Raw genomic sequence first — 12535 nt, forward strand, 5'->3', positions numbered from 1 at the left:
AGCATGTCAAAGCACGGAAGTATATGACCCAGCTAAGGCATTGTGTGTAGATGGTAAGTGTTTAGATAATGATAAAACTTATTGAAAGGTAAAACCGAACTCCCTATTCAACTAATGTAATAATACACAGTTAAGCCCTATTTAAACAATTTAACGTAAATTAGGTAACAGATACGTTATCGTACACAAACAACTAATTTACCTAATAAGTAGCAGATACATTACCAGTAAAATGATTGTATTTCAACATGTCCGATATTTTGGCAGTCATTTTCCTATACCACACCATACCATACCATACCCCACCCCACCCCTTACCCAACGGATACATACACACATGAACACACACGAACGGTCATTCAACAATCACCTAGGGTTTTTTTTTAAATCTCCGAGTATCGATTGTAGTTTACAAATACACGATCGAAGTATTGAAAAAAAATGAAAATTCAATTTCCGGCTAGTGCTTTCATCGTGTTTAAACAGTCGTCAGTATTCAGTCCAATTTTACCAGTATTCGTTTGAAGTCGTCTTTGCTCTCGGCTTGGAAGTAGTAGTTTGTAGACAGTCCCGTATGGATGTCTTCTGGGCGTTGTTGTATTAATTCCAAAGTTGACAGAATTACACAGGATCTTGGTCATCTAAAACTGACAGGGTGATCATACTCCTTAAATCATCGGTATAATCCTGTATCTATGAATATCATGGGTCCTACCTGACCAAAGTGGGGTCACTAACAATATGGCGCTCGAAACCATGATTTCCATAGACTACACAAGTCGTGCAGTAATATAAAATGTTCACTGTTGTTACATTATGACAGATGTTATATACGCTTCGTGCTATCTTGACACGTAGTGGTAGTAGTAGTATCCTTGTGTTTAACGTCTGCTTCCACATAAGTGATATTGCAGACAAGAAATAGGAGTGCCGAAGCTGCTTCCTGTTTTTAGAATATGATTTTGCAATCTTTCCATTTTCGGCCTTAGACCATGGATTGGGTTTTGTGGGAAGTTCTTCCATTTATTTAGTAAAAAACATATCGTTTGGTAGATGTTTTCTTCTGCTTCTGGATTGGTAGATGTCTTCGTTGTGGGATTAGTGTTTAGGTGCCAGGCTCGTCTTATCGTGACCTCCCCTTACTCCACAAATCCCACTTTATGGATTTGGTATCTGTTTCTTTTGCGGAATAGTGTTTAGGTCCCGATTCCGTCTGCCCGTAACTCCCCTTACTCCACTATCCTGCTAGTTTGGTAGATGTCATCTTTGTGGGATTTGTGTTTAGGTGCCAGGCCCGTCTTATCGTGACCTCCCCTTACTCCCCTATCTCACTCTGTAGGTTTGATGTCTATTTTTGCCAGAATAGTGTTTAGATGCCGAGTCCGTCTGATCGTGACTCTCCCTTACTCCACTATCCTGCCAGTTTGGTATAAATCCCCTATGTAGTTTAGTGTTTAGATGCCGAGCCCGTCTAACCGTGACCCCCTCTTACTTCACCATCCACTTAGCCCAACTGTGTCCATTAGGGCGTGGATTTTTTCAGATCTGGTCTCGGGAAGAGTAAGTTCTTAGTGTTGAATGGTATGTTGTTAGTCTCAATCATTCTCACTAGTTCCCTTCTCTCCTCCTTGTATACCCCGCAGTCTACCAGGACATGGTTGGTGGTACATTCTTCTCCGCACTCACAGACGATGACTTGGTGTTTGTAGTCTCGCAGCCGCTCTTTCACCCTTAGTTTCGATATAAGTCTGCATATATCTCTTCTAGGGTGATTGATCGCTGTCTTCGTGTAGATTTTGTCATCCAGTCGGAATCTGTATGTGTCAAGTTCAACGAGTTTTAATTCCCAGAATGAATTGACTTGTCTTTTAACCATACTGTAGATTTCCGTGGTGCTGTAGTTTATGGTGCGGAGTGGTGCTGTGTCCTTGAGACCTTCGTTGGCGAGTCGATCTGCCTCCTCGTTTCCTCTAATGTTGACATGTGATGGAATCCACACGAGCTCTAATTTGCTTCCCTTCTCTAGGACCCTCTGGTACAGCTGCCTGATTTCCAAAATGACTTCTGGTCTTGAGTCTGAGTTGTCATTTTGGATTGAAATCAGACTGCTCAGAGAGTCGCTTGGAATGACGAACTTACTAGTCTTTTGATGGGAGATCCATGTTATAGCGCCACGAATGGCCACAAGCTCTGCAATGTACACTGAACAGTTATTGGGCAGTTTCCTGCTTATTCCCTGTTCCCCGTTTAGCAGATATATTCCAAACGAGCTTGTGCCCCTTTCAGGGTTGCGTGAGCCATCCGTGTACACATGGTCCCAGTCATCAGATGGCCAGTTGTCTTCCAGGTGTTCTAGAGAGAAAGCACGTACAGCAGTGGGGTTGTTTTTCTTGTCGGTTTTCTGTAGTAGATCTAGATTGACCGGCGGTATAGGGAGCGTCCAAGGAGCGATTGTTGGGGGGGGGGGGGGTCGTGTTCATTTATCACGAGCTCCCCCAGTCGCAGTTCCTTGATTGTTTCCCTGATACCCTGGCCGAAGCTTTTCTTTCTAGGATCTCTCACATATCTTGTCTTTTGTAGACTGACAAAAGTAGGGGATCATCTTGACACGTGAAAGTGGTACTGATTTTAATATCAACCTGAACTTATGAACTTATGGTTGGCCTGTTTTATTTATTTTCATTTGTCTTATACGCAAACTGTACTGAATGTTAAATCTGACATGATGCAGTAGCCAGATGTTTAATGGCATCCTCTGTCTAGAAGGGTTTATAAACCCAGAGACGAGACGAGACGCGATGACACTAGACGAGGGTGCCTAGAAGTTAGCTTGTGACCAGGCAGGTCTCGAGTTAAGACCGGACAGCAGCCATGTAAGTTAGTTAGGAGTTGGCACCCAAGGGTGTCAAGCCAAGCTAGGACCATGTCTCCCTCAACACTAGCTAATTACGGAGTCTTCAGTTTTTTACATATGTTTAAAGAAGAATAAAAGTATTATATGAAGTTTAAATCAGCGTTGTCGTCCAGAACCTGACTTAAAGACCCGATAATGTAACAATGTGTCTCAAATAGTGTATATTAGGATTGCATAATTTGACAGTAAGATTATAATAACATCAATCTTGATTGATATGGATCGATATTGAATTCTAATTCATGGTTTTTTATGTCATATAATCTGAATAATATAATGAGTTAAAGGTTTGGTTCTTTTAAAATGCACCGTTTGTAATAATGTTTAAGCAAGACTGTGGATTTCAGTTTGATTTAAATGTATGTCAAACAGTACTATAACATCACTAATACATAGTCAGTACACAAAATAAAATGTATAACCTACAGCGTGTGTTAAGATAATTTCAATATAGTGTAGGATAAAGCACGAGACTGAAGTTATTCCGCGGAAAAAATTACTGAAGAAAATAACCAGAGGAAAAGAAAAACCAAGGCCGGACGCTTCGGTGTTTCTTTCGACGTTTTTTCTGAAGTCTTTCCCGGCATAACCGAAGTCGAGGACAAGTCGGGGAATTTATCTTGCTTATAAAATGAGAATATCCCAGAATTCCAGTAAGAAAAACCTTATATAATATTTTCTTATGGAAAAAGCCTACCCTGGAAGAATAACCCCAAATTCCCTTGTATATATTCAAAGCCGCCCGACTTTCAGACCGTAAGTTCTTCTGGGTATCATTTGTAGCACATAGTAAAATAGAATTGTCCGCTTCTGATCATAAGGTATGTTATTGAGTCAAATCGATGACAAGGAGTAAAGTCGCCTGCCCAACTTGCATGGTTTTCTCCTGGACCCCCGGTTTCCTCCCACTGCAGAATACCCCTCTATCGATTCTATTTATCTATCTTAAAATATATTTGGATGCGTTATAGGTTTGAGGGAGAAACTTTCTTTATATGCTCAGGTTTATTGCAGTCGACAGATATGCAACGATCTTATACATCCGACCCAATATTGGGTTAATAAGGAACGAGATTTTCTTAAGAAATAACCCGCTGTCATGAAGAGAGGACTGGCTTGCTATTTTAATAAGCAGAAATTAGTAGAATATAAAACATGCTATAGTGTTTTTGAATGATATTTTTCAGCGTGCACTAGCGATTCTGATTGTTCTGCTACTACTGCTACACCAGTATGCAGTGCTGGCGATCTTAAAGTATGTGTAGGTAAGTGTTACAGTAATACCCCGGTCTTTAAATCACCACCAATCTGTCAAGAACTGTAACCTCGGGAAAGGAGGGGATGATAGGCGTAAGGTGGAGTATATATCGCGTTCAAAAGTTTTAGGAAATCAAAGGGGGGGGGGGGGGGTACCTCAGGAATGGAAGGTCGTATCATCGAATTTGAAAGAAATAATTTATAAAAAAAGCCTTTACCCTCAGTCCCGTTAAATAAAATGAAATGGGGTTTAATGTCTTACTGTTCTGCTCCGACTGGGTTAATGAAGACTGGCATACACCATAAAGTGTGCTACGAGGGAAATTGTACCCGGACAGTGGCGCCACGGTCTACTCTTATATCCAATTCCATCCGCCAAGGGATCTTTTACGTGCACACAAAAGTGTACGCGTGACCTCGGGTTTTCGTAGTCTTCAACGTACGGTCTGGGACCAATGTCAAATATCAAAGGTCCACTGCCCATGTTTAACCGGGAGTTTTGTTTTTAATGTGGTTGATTGTCCAGTATCTTCTGGACAAGCCACGTAAGAGTTGCGCCCCTTTTCCCAATAAATCCCATAGTTGTTGCATTAATAAAAACAAACATGAATCGTGACGACGAATTAGGATTAATTTAAAAAACATAGATATGGTCCATGAAGAGAGAAACTACACAATAAAAAAAATAAGAGTGCTGGATATTGAACTGGCATGCAAAGCAAATGGATTATTTGAAATGTCATTCTTGAATTAACTTCATGGGCGTCAATTAGACTCTGTTTATGATAATGTAAACGACCGTATACTCTAGCCAATGATCTGTTTTTCTCAAATGTTGACAACGCATCCAAACTAATGTTCGTAGAATACCTTTCTGATTGATAGAGACTAAATATCTCGTTACCTGTGAGCCCAATCGTGGGTCAGACCTGTGCATATCTGCAAGCACGGTTGACTTAATCTGTGATGAACTTGTGCAAATAAAGACAATTCTCTCCCTGAAAGATATAATTCATTTAGGATAGAGTCAATATAACCCGGGAGTCGGTGAGATTTAATCGAAATATTGAGTCCAAAAGGTTTGAGGTATGCAACACATATTTTACTCCTAGATCATTTTTGAAAGCCAAGTCTTAAGTTTTGTAACCTGTGCTGCCCCCTAAACCTCCAAAATTTAATGAGAGTTAAAATTCAATGTCCATCCACAACAGTCATTTGCGCCTGCTTATTGTTTTTTTTCGTTATTGAATCGGTCATTTTTAATTAATTCCGCATTGTCTTCAGGAATATGTTTTTCTTTGGTTTTTACAGATGGTATTAGAAAGCCATTAATGTAGTGATTTAAAAACGTTTAATGCATCTTAAATAGTGGATATTCGGATCGCATATTTTTTCAGTCAAGATAATAACATCAATATTGATTGAAATGGACCGATATCGAGTTCTAATTCGTGGTTGTCTAAATATTCTCCCACTCTTTGTCGATTTTCAGTCTATATTCCAAATTAATCTCTATTTTAGATTATTCATAATTAAATTAGTATTACTGTTTGATTCTGTAGCCTTTCAAGATTTACAAAATTGACTGATAAACTCGAAATTGGTCACAAATTAGTTACAGATATTTTACCGCATTGTAAAATACATTAAAAGTTCGTGACCATTTCAAGATTCTCAGATAAAATTTGCCGGTAGTCATTGGCAGTTGGTGTTATTAAAAATTCCATCCGACCTTAGATAAAAACTTAATCAATTATCATTAGTCAATGCTGGCTGTGGCAGGTTGCTCTCGACGTTAGTACGATCGGAGGTTCCTTGATAAATGATTTTAAAACTCTTCGTCTATAATAGATTTGTGTAATATTGATATGCGATTATATTTTACAGAATGCAATTCAAACGCTGATTGTTCTGCTAAACAACAAGTGTGTAATGCTGATAATGCATGTGAAGGTAAGATTTAAGCTGATGATCATGGTCTTTGTAATATGTAAAGGGCTAGGTTTTAGAATTTATTTACTACTGATTATCGTAATTCGTCAAAATTGAATATCCAGGTTACCCCAGGTCGGGTTTTGTGCTATGATAGACATATTCTTTAATCACGCTTTAGAGGCCGCCTGGGTAGATACGCCGACTATGGGGTTTCGCAAAATGGCTGTATAAATAAACTAACTTTGCTCTGTGAATTCACCTCTGTTGATGCAACAAATACTGACAAACGTTCTTCATACTCCCCCAAATTATATGTATACAAAGTCTCAGTATATAAGGCACTGACTTACAACCAGGAAGTTCCGGCTTATATCCCAGTATTTTTCGTATTATAGACATTTCCTTAAAGTTGAGCCACCACATTAAATCAGTGGAAATTTTCTCACTAAGTTGAACTTAAAATTACCGTGGTGCGTTATATTTAAATTTGAGTTAAACATATATATATATATCTCCATTTTAAAGATATACCAAAACTGACATAGGATGGTGTTAGCCACAGATATTATGTTTCATTTTCAAAGACCTTGTTCGATAACATGTCAACCGTTTGGTCGCCAAATCGGATTTTACAAAAAATCTTTAAAACGATATTCAGCCGCCATTTTGATTCCAATTTAACTTTGAAGTTTTTTCGACTTTTGACCTACTATCTGCTGACCTAACCGTTCAATGGCCCTTGACCTTTAAACATATGACGATCCTAACGTCTACTAACAACTAATATCAAAACATTTGGTCTTGAAGTATAACTTCCGGTTTTATTAAGAGTGTTGAAAGTCTAAGTTTTTAATCCAAGAAAGCCAAGTCTTAACTTGTCTTTGACCTTTAATCGACATTAAAATAAAATAAAAAGGGGTTTAAAGCCCTGCTTTTCTGTACGGTACCTTTGTTAATGAAGACGCTCATACACGGTTTTTTTTCGTGCTGCCAATGGTATACATGAGCCTCAGTCCTATATCACCAACGAGGGGAACCCGGGCAAGAAAATCCATGAGAAACTTTCTTACCGATCTCTGGACTTCCTGGTTACTAAGTAAACACCATACCAAATCAGCCATCTCAGCAAACCTTGTTTGAGACATGATACCTCAATTCTATTTTGCGTATTGCGAAAGTAACCAGCATGAAGATGTGGATGTTTCAGGCCATTGGATTTGGGCCCGGGCGAATCACACTTCGTCGTCGCTCTGCACTAACATGTATGTGGTATCAAAATAAACGGTTTTCGAAATTCGGAAGTTCGTTCGATTAATATTAGCACCAATTATTTACGAAAGTTTTCTTCGTCATTTTTTCGACATTCAAGATGGTGTATGTCCGTCATTATTTGATTATCAAGGTGAAACTAGGTAGGAAAAAAAGAACACATCGATGCCTTCAAAATGGCATATTCAAATATTTTGTGATGGCTTCCGGAAATTACCGAGGCCTCCGATTTTTTTCGAACGTGAATAGTTCTCTCCATTTTGAAAATAGACAAAATATGACAGATATTATCTTTCACTTTCAAAGACCTTGTTCAATAACATTTTCAACAAATTGGCCGCCATATTGGATTTTACAAAAAAAACCTCTTCAAATCAATATTGATCCTACCTACTCCAAATGGCAACAATCCTTAGGGAGCCGATTTTTATACGTCTACATTCATAATATTGACGTATTATGCCGTCGCCCCTCTGTGTGTGTCTGTGTGTGTGTGTGTGTGTGTGTGTGGGTGGGGGGGTGACTGTGGGTCGCCTACAGGCAACAATCCTTACGTGATCATCTTGAAACTTTACATACTTATTCCTTATACCCCAGGGTCAGAGCCACGCCCATTTCTTGTATTTGTTTATCGACTACAGGCCGCATTTAATATATCATCTTGAAACTTTGCATAATTATTCTTTGTACCATTAGGAACGTTTGGGGTGCATGCTCAACCCTCAGGGGCAGAGCCACGCCCATTTTCGTTTTGTGTGTCGGCTACAGGCCACAATTCTTAAGTGATCATCTTAAAACTTTACATACTTATTCCTTATACCCCAAGGATGATCCTTGTTGTTTTTGGTGCATGCCCGACCCCCAGGTGCAGAACCACGCCCATTTTCTTTTTGTGTGGCTGTGTGTCACTTACAGCCCGCAATGCTTAATCAATCGTCTTGAAAACCTTTTTCTTTTTATTCCTTATACCCTAAGGTTGACTTGTATTATTTTTGGTGCATGCCTGACCCCCCGGGACAGAGCCACGTCCAGTGTTTGTGTATCTTTTGTTTCGCCTACAGGCCACAATTTTTAACAGATCCTTTTGAAACTTTGCATACCTATTCCTTATAGGATGACCCCTATTGTTTTTTTGCTGATTGCCCAACTGGGCAGAGTATTTTTGTCTACAGGCCACGATTCTTAATGGATCGTCATTGAACTTGGGATATGTATTCTTTATAGCCTAAGGACGACAACTCCTTGCCCGACCCTCAGGGCAGAGCCACGCCCAATTATTTATGTTTATCGTTTACAGGCCGCAATTCTGAATGGATCAACTTGGAACTTGGCATATGTATCCCTTATAGCCTAAGGGCGTCAACTATTGATTTTGGTGAATGCCCCGCCCCCCAGGGGCCGAGTCACGTCCAATTTTTGTCTTTAGCGCCCGAAGGTCACAATTCTGAATATATTATCTTTGAACTTGGTATACTTATTCCCTAAGGACGGTAACTATTGTTGTTGGTGCACGACCCCTCCTCCCCCAGCCCTTTCGGCGGTGCCACACCCACTTTTTTTTGATATTTTGTCTGTAAATGATTTACAAGCTGCAATTATTAACAGATTTGGATCCAAAGTCCACTAAGGGGATCATCCTATAATGGACATATAGATGTTTGTGGTGGTTGCAAATTTAGCGTTTTTCCGATGTACAAGCTTAATAGCAATAATAAGGATTTTTTAGAAGCCATAGAGGTATATTTTATTGACAAATATCGGCCAGCTTTTAATGCAAAATTCTAGTAATTTCATTGCATATAGGCCTAGTTATTGTTGTATGATTTGATATTTAATTTATGTTCCCTCTGTGTACTACTGTGTTACTATGACGCTATGCCGTCATAGTCATTGTTGTATTACCAAAATCTTGATTATCTGAAGAGCTTAATAAAATAAGCGAAAGTACTATTTTTGTGCATTTTATATCTAAGAGTAGTTATCTGTAACTTGAAATCAGTTTGTGTCGGCATACCTTTTACCTTTTCATCGTTTACCGTGAAACGAAGAGTTGTGCAGCTTCACGGTTGTGCAAAGCTGCACTACTTTGTTTGTTGATGAAAAGATATATAAAAAAAGGTATGCCGACACAAACTGATTTCAACACTGGTTTAATAACATTTTAACATTTTAAAGTACGGTACTTTTCGTTCGTCTTGGGACTATTCATAAAAAAAGGTCCTTTGAACTACTCCCAGAGAAATATATAAAAAATTACTTTGAAAAAAAAATAAAATAAACACATGTTTATGGCTAACGTTTTCAGTTCTCTTGAACCTCTTCAGGCCATATTGATATAATAATATTACATTATATTATAATGTAATATAAGACAATGACGTTACGTCAGAGCATAGTTACGAAACAGGAAAAAATATCAGATCAATTAAGTACAATTCCAGATAGCAAAATATAATAAAATATAACATCTTACATTATTAATATTCAATTATCCAATTTTCCGATTTAAGGAGGGCATATATTTTTAAATAAAATTCATTTCTTTACATTCTAATGAATGACTATTTTTAGAATTTTCCTTGTAAAGAGGGAAAACCTTGAATACGCCTCGTCCGTAATTATCCAAATGGGTACTGTTTTATGGCTGCCTAATTTGCGAACGATGGAGATTCATTCATTCTAATATTTAGTTGGTCATCAGTTTTCCCAATTAATTTTTCAGAACACCCATTGCATATTATTAGATATATCACATACTGGACTTCACATAAAATTTTGTATCTGTAGTGATGTGGATTGAATCGCCCTCAATTAAATATGTGCATAAACGGCATCGTGAGTCCCTACACTTGGATACTGAAGGTTTTGAAAAATCCGAATCGAATCTGGATTTCGTCAGAATCCTGCGTAAATTTGGAGACCGTTTCCGACTATCTTTCAATTTACTATTTTTCAGAATGTATCTTATTTTCGAACTTTTGTTTAATTCACCCTGATTTGAAAGAAACACATCCATTCTCTTTTCTTGCAACGGATTGAAAGCAGTGACTAGTATTAAATCCGATTTATTACTTTCTTTCATTTGGTTTTTATTTCTCAAGTCTTTATTGTCCCTTTTTAAAGCTTTATTGAATCCGTTAGTAATCAAATTTAAGGGATAATTTTGTCTTGTTAAGAAATTTCTTAATTCATAAAGTCTGGAGTATTTAACTTTATTATTAGACACAATAGTACATACTCTTAAAGCCATATTGTAGGGAATATTACGTTTTATATGTGATGGGTGACATGAGAAAAAATTGAGATATTGGTGTGTATCGGTTTTCTTCTAGTATAGGTCGGTTTCAATTTTGCCATCTGTCGTAATTACTAACGTTACATCAAGAAAACTTAGACTAGATTTGCTCTTTTCGATTGTAAATTGAATATTATCGTTTAGTAAATTAAGTAAACAATGTAAATTGGCTAAAACAGAATCATTTTGGTTAAATATTATGAAACAATCATCTAAGAATCTCTTCCAGTTTATTTCTATGTATAGTTTTAGTTCATTACTAAATTGCTCTCCTATTCTATCATACCATAATTCTTCAACGTATCCTAAAGCCAAAGTAGAATAATCGGGTCAACCTTTGTACCCATGGCCACACCTTTGATTTGTTTCAAGTATTGACCATCAAAATAAAATATATTATTTTGAATTACTAATTCTAATGCCCGTAATAGAAATTTCTTTGTAAAACGTTTTTCGATTAAATCGTGGTGCTTATCAATCCAATATTCAACAACCGACAGTCCTAAATTTACTTCTATATTGCTGTATAGATTAACCACATCAAAACTTATAAGAATGCTTTCTTCTTTGGTTGGCATTTAGTAATTGAACATATTAACACAAGTTACAATTTTATGGATACACAATTACTGAGTTTAATGCTAAGCGACATTTCGACGAGGATACTCTCGTCTTTATCAAACAAATGATACAAATATGTGAATGTGGGAAAATGTATACAGAATATGCAACAAAAATAAGAATAAAATGCAATTAAAGCTTAACACCTTTGATTAGGGGGCCATTAAGAACTAAACCTACACAACAGAAATCTCTAACAGGGATTAAAAGGAGGTGAATGCTATTATTTATGAAGATGTATGATAGTTAATAGTTGTTCTTTTGTTATTGTAAAATAATGATATCCAGGTTCATATTTTCAGCATGTCAAACCACCGAAGTATATGACTCAGCTAAGGCATTGTGTGTAGATGGTAAGTGTATAGATAATGATAAAACTTAATGAAAGCTAAAAACCGAACTCCCTATTCAACTAATGTAATATTACAAAGTTATGCCTTGTTTAAACATTCGTAAAATAAGTAGCAGATATGTTATCGTACACAAACAAAACTAATTTACCGTATCAGATACTTTACCAGTTTGGAAGATATAGCTGGAATTGTTGCCGATCTACAAGGAGAAGTTAAGATGTACGAATACAGCTAATGGTCTGACGACTCGTTTTAATACGATGAAAATACTTGCAAGAAAGTTGGCAGAGTTACACAGGATCTTGATGATCCAAACTTGACCGGATGAATAATCCTTGAATCTATATAAATCGACCTGATAAGAATCCACAACAATAATCCAAAATTTGGATTACAACAGAGAGATAATTTCTCTCAAAACAGCATAATGTATTATACACAGAGATAATTTCTATCAAAACAGCATATTAAATGCAACAGCGCAAAATGAGCATAAATCGAGAACAGAGACCCAAACTCGCCAGCACATGGCAAACATGCGTCAATGGTGTATAGGCAGCGTAGAAATTGGGGTAATCGTCGATGGGCGCGTGTAATGTTCTCAGATGAGTTCTCTGGATTTCACCGATAGGTGTTCTCGCGTTTGGAGGCGTGTAAATGGGCGTCATGCTAACGTTAACGTCAGACAGCATGACAGATTCGGACGTGGGTCTGTTATGGTGTGGGGAGGAATCACCATGACTGGCAGAATGGACTTGCATATTGTTCAAGGAAGGGTCACTGGTTTGTACTACCGTGACCACATCCTGGCACCGATAGTTCTGCCCTTTGCTCAACATGCAGGACGACGTTTTATCTTTCAAGATGATAATGCCCGTGCTCACCGCGCTC

General features: G+C 37.7%; 1 long non-coding RNA gene across 1 annotated transcript in view; it reads left to right on the forward strand.

Moving 5' to 3' along the window:
- The window catches only part of LOC126825612 (uncharacterized), a 28448-nt gene continuing 15913 nt past the window's right edge, over window positions 1-12535 (forward strand). Inside the window, exons 1-4 of the long non-coding RNA XR_007682074.2 lie at window positions 1-53; window positions 4102-4179; window positions 6059-6124; window positions 11594-11644. This is a non-coding gene — a long non-coding RNA (uncharacterized LOC126825612). The remainder of the gene's footprint in view (window positions 54-4101; window positions 4180-6058; window positions 6125-11593; window positions 11645-12535) is intronic.

This window comes from Patella vulgata, chromosome 6, assembly GCF_932274485.2.
Source record: "Patella vulgata chromosome 6, xgPatVulg1.2, whole genome shotgun sequence".
Taxonomy (NCBI): Eukaryota; Metazoa; Mollusca; class Gastropoda; family Patellidae; genus Patella; species Patella vulgata.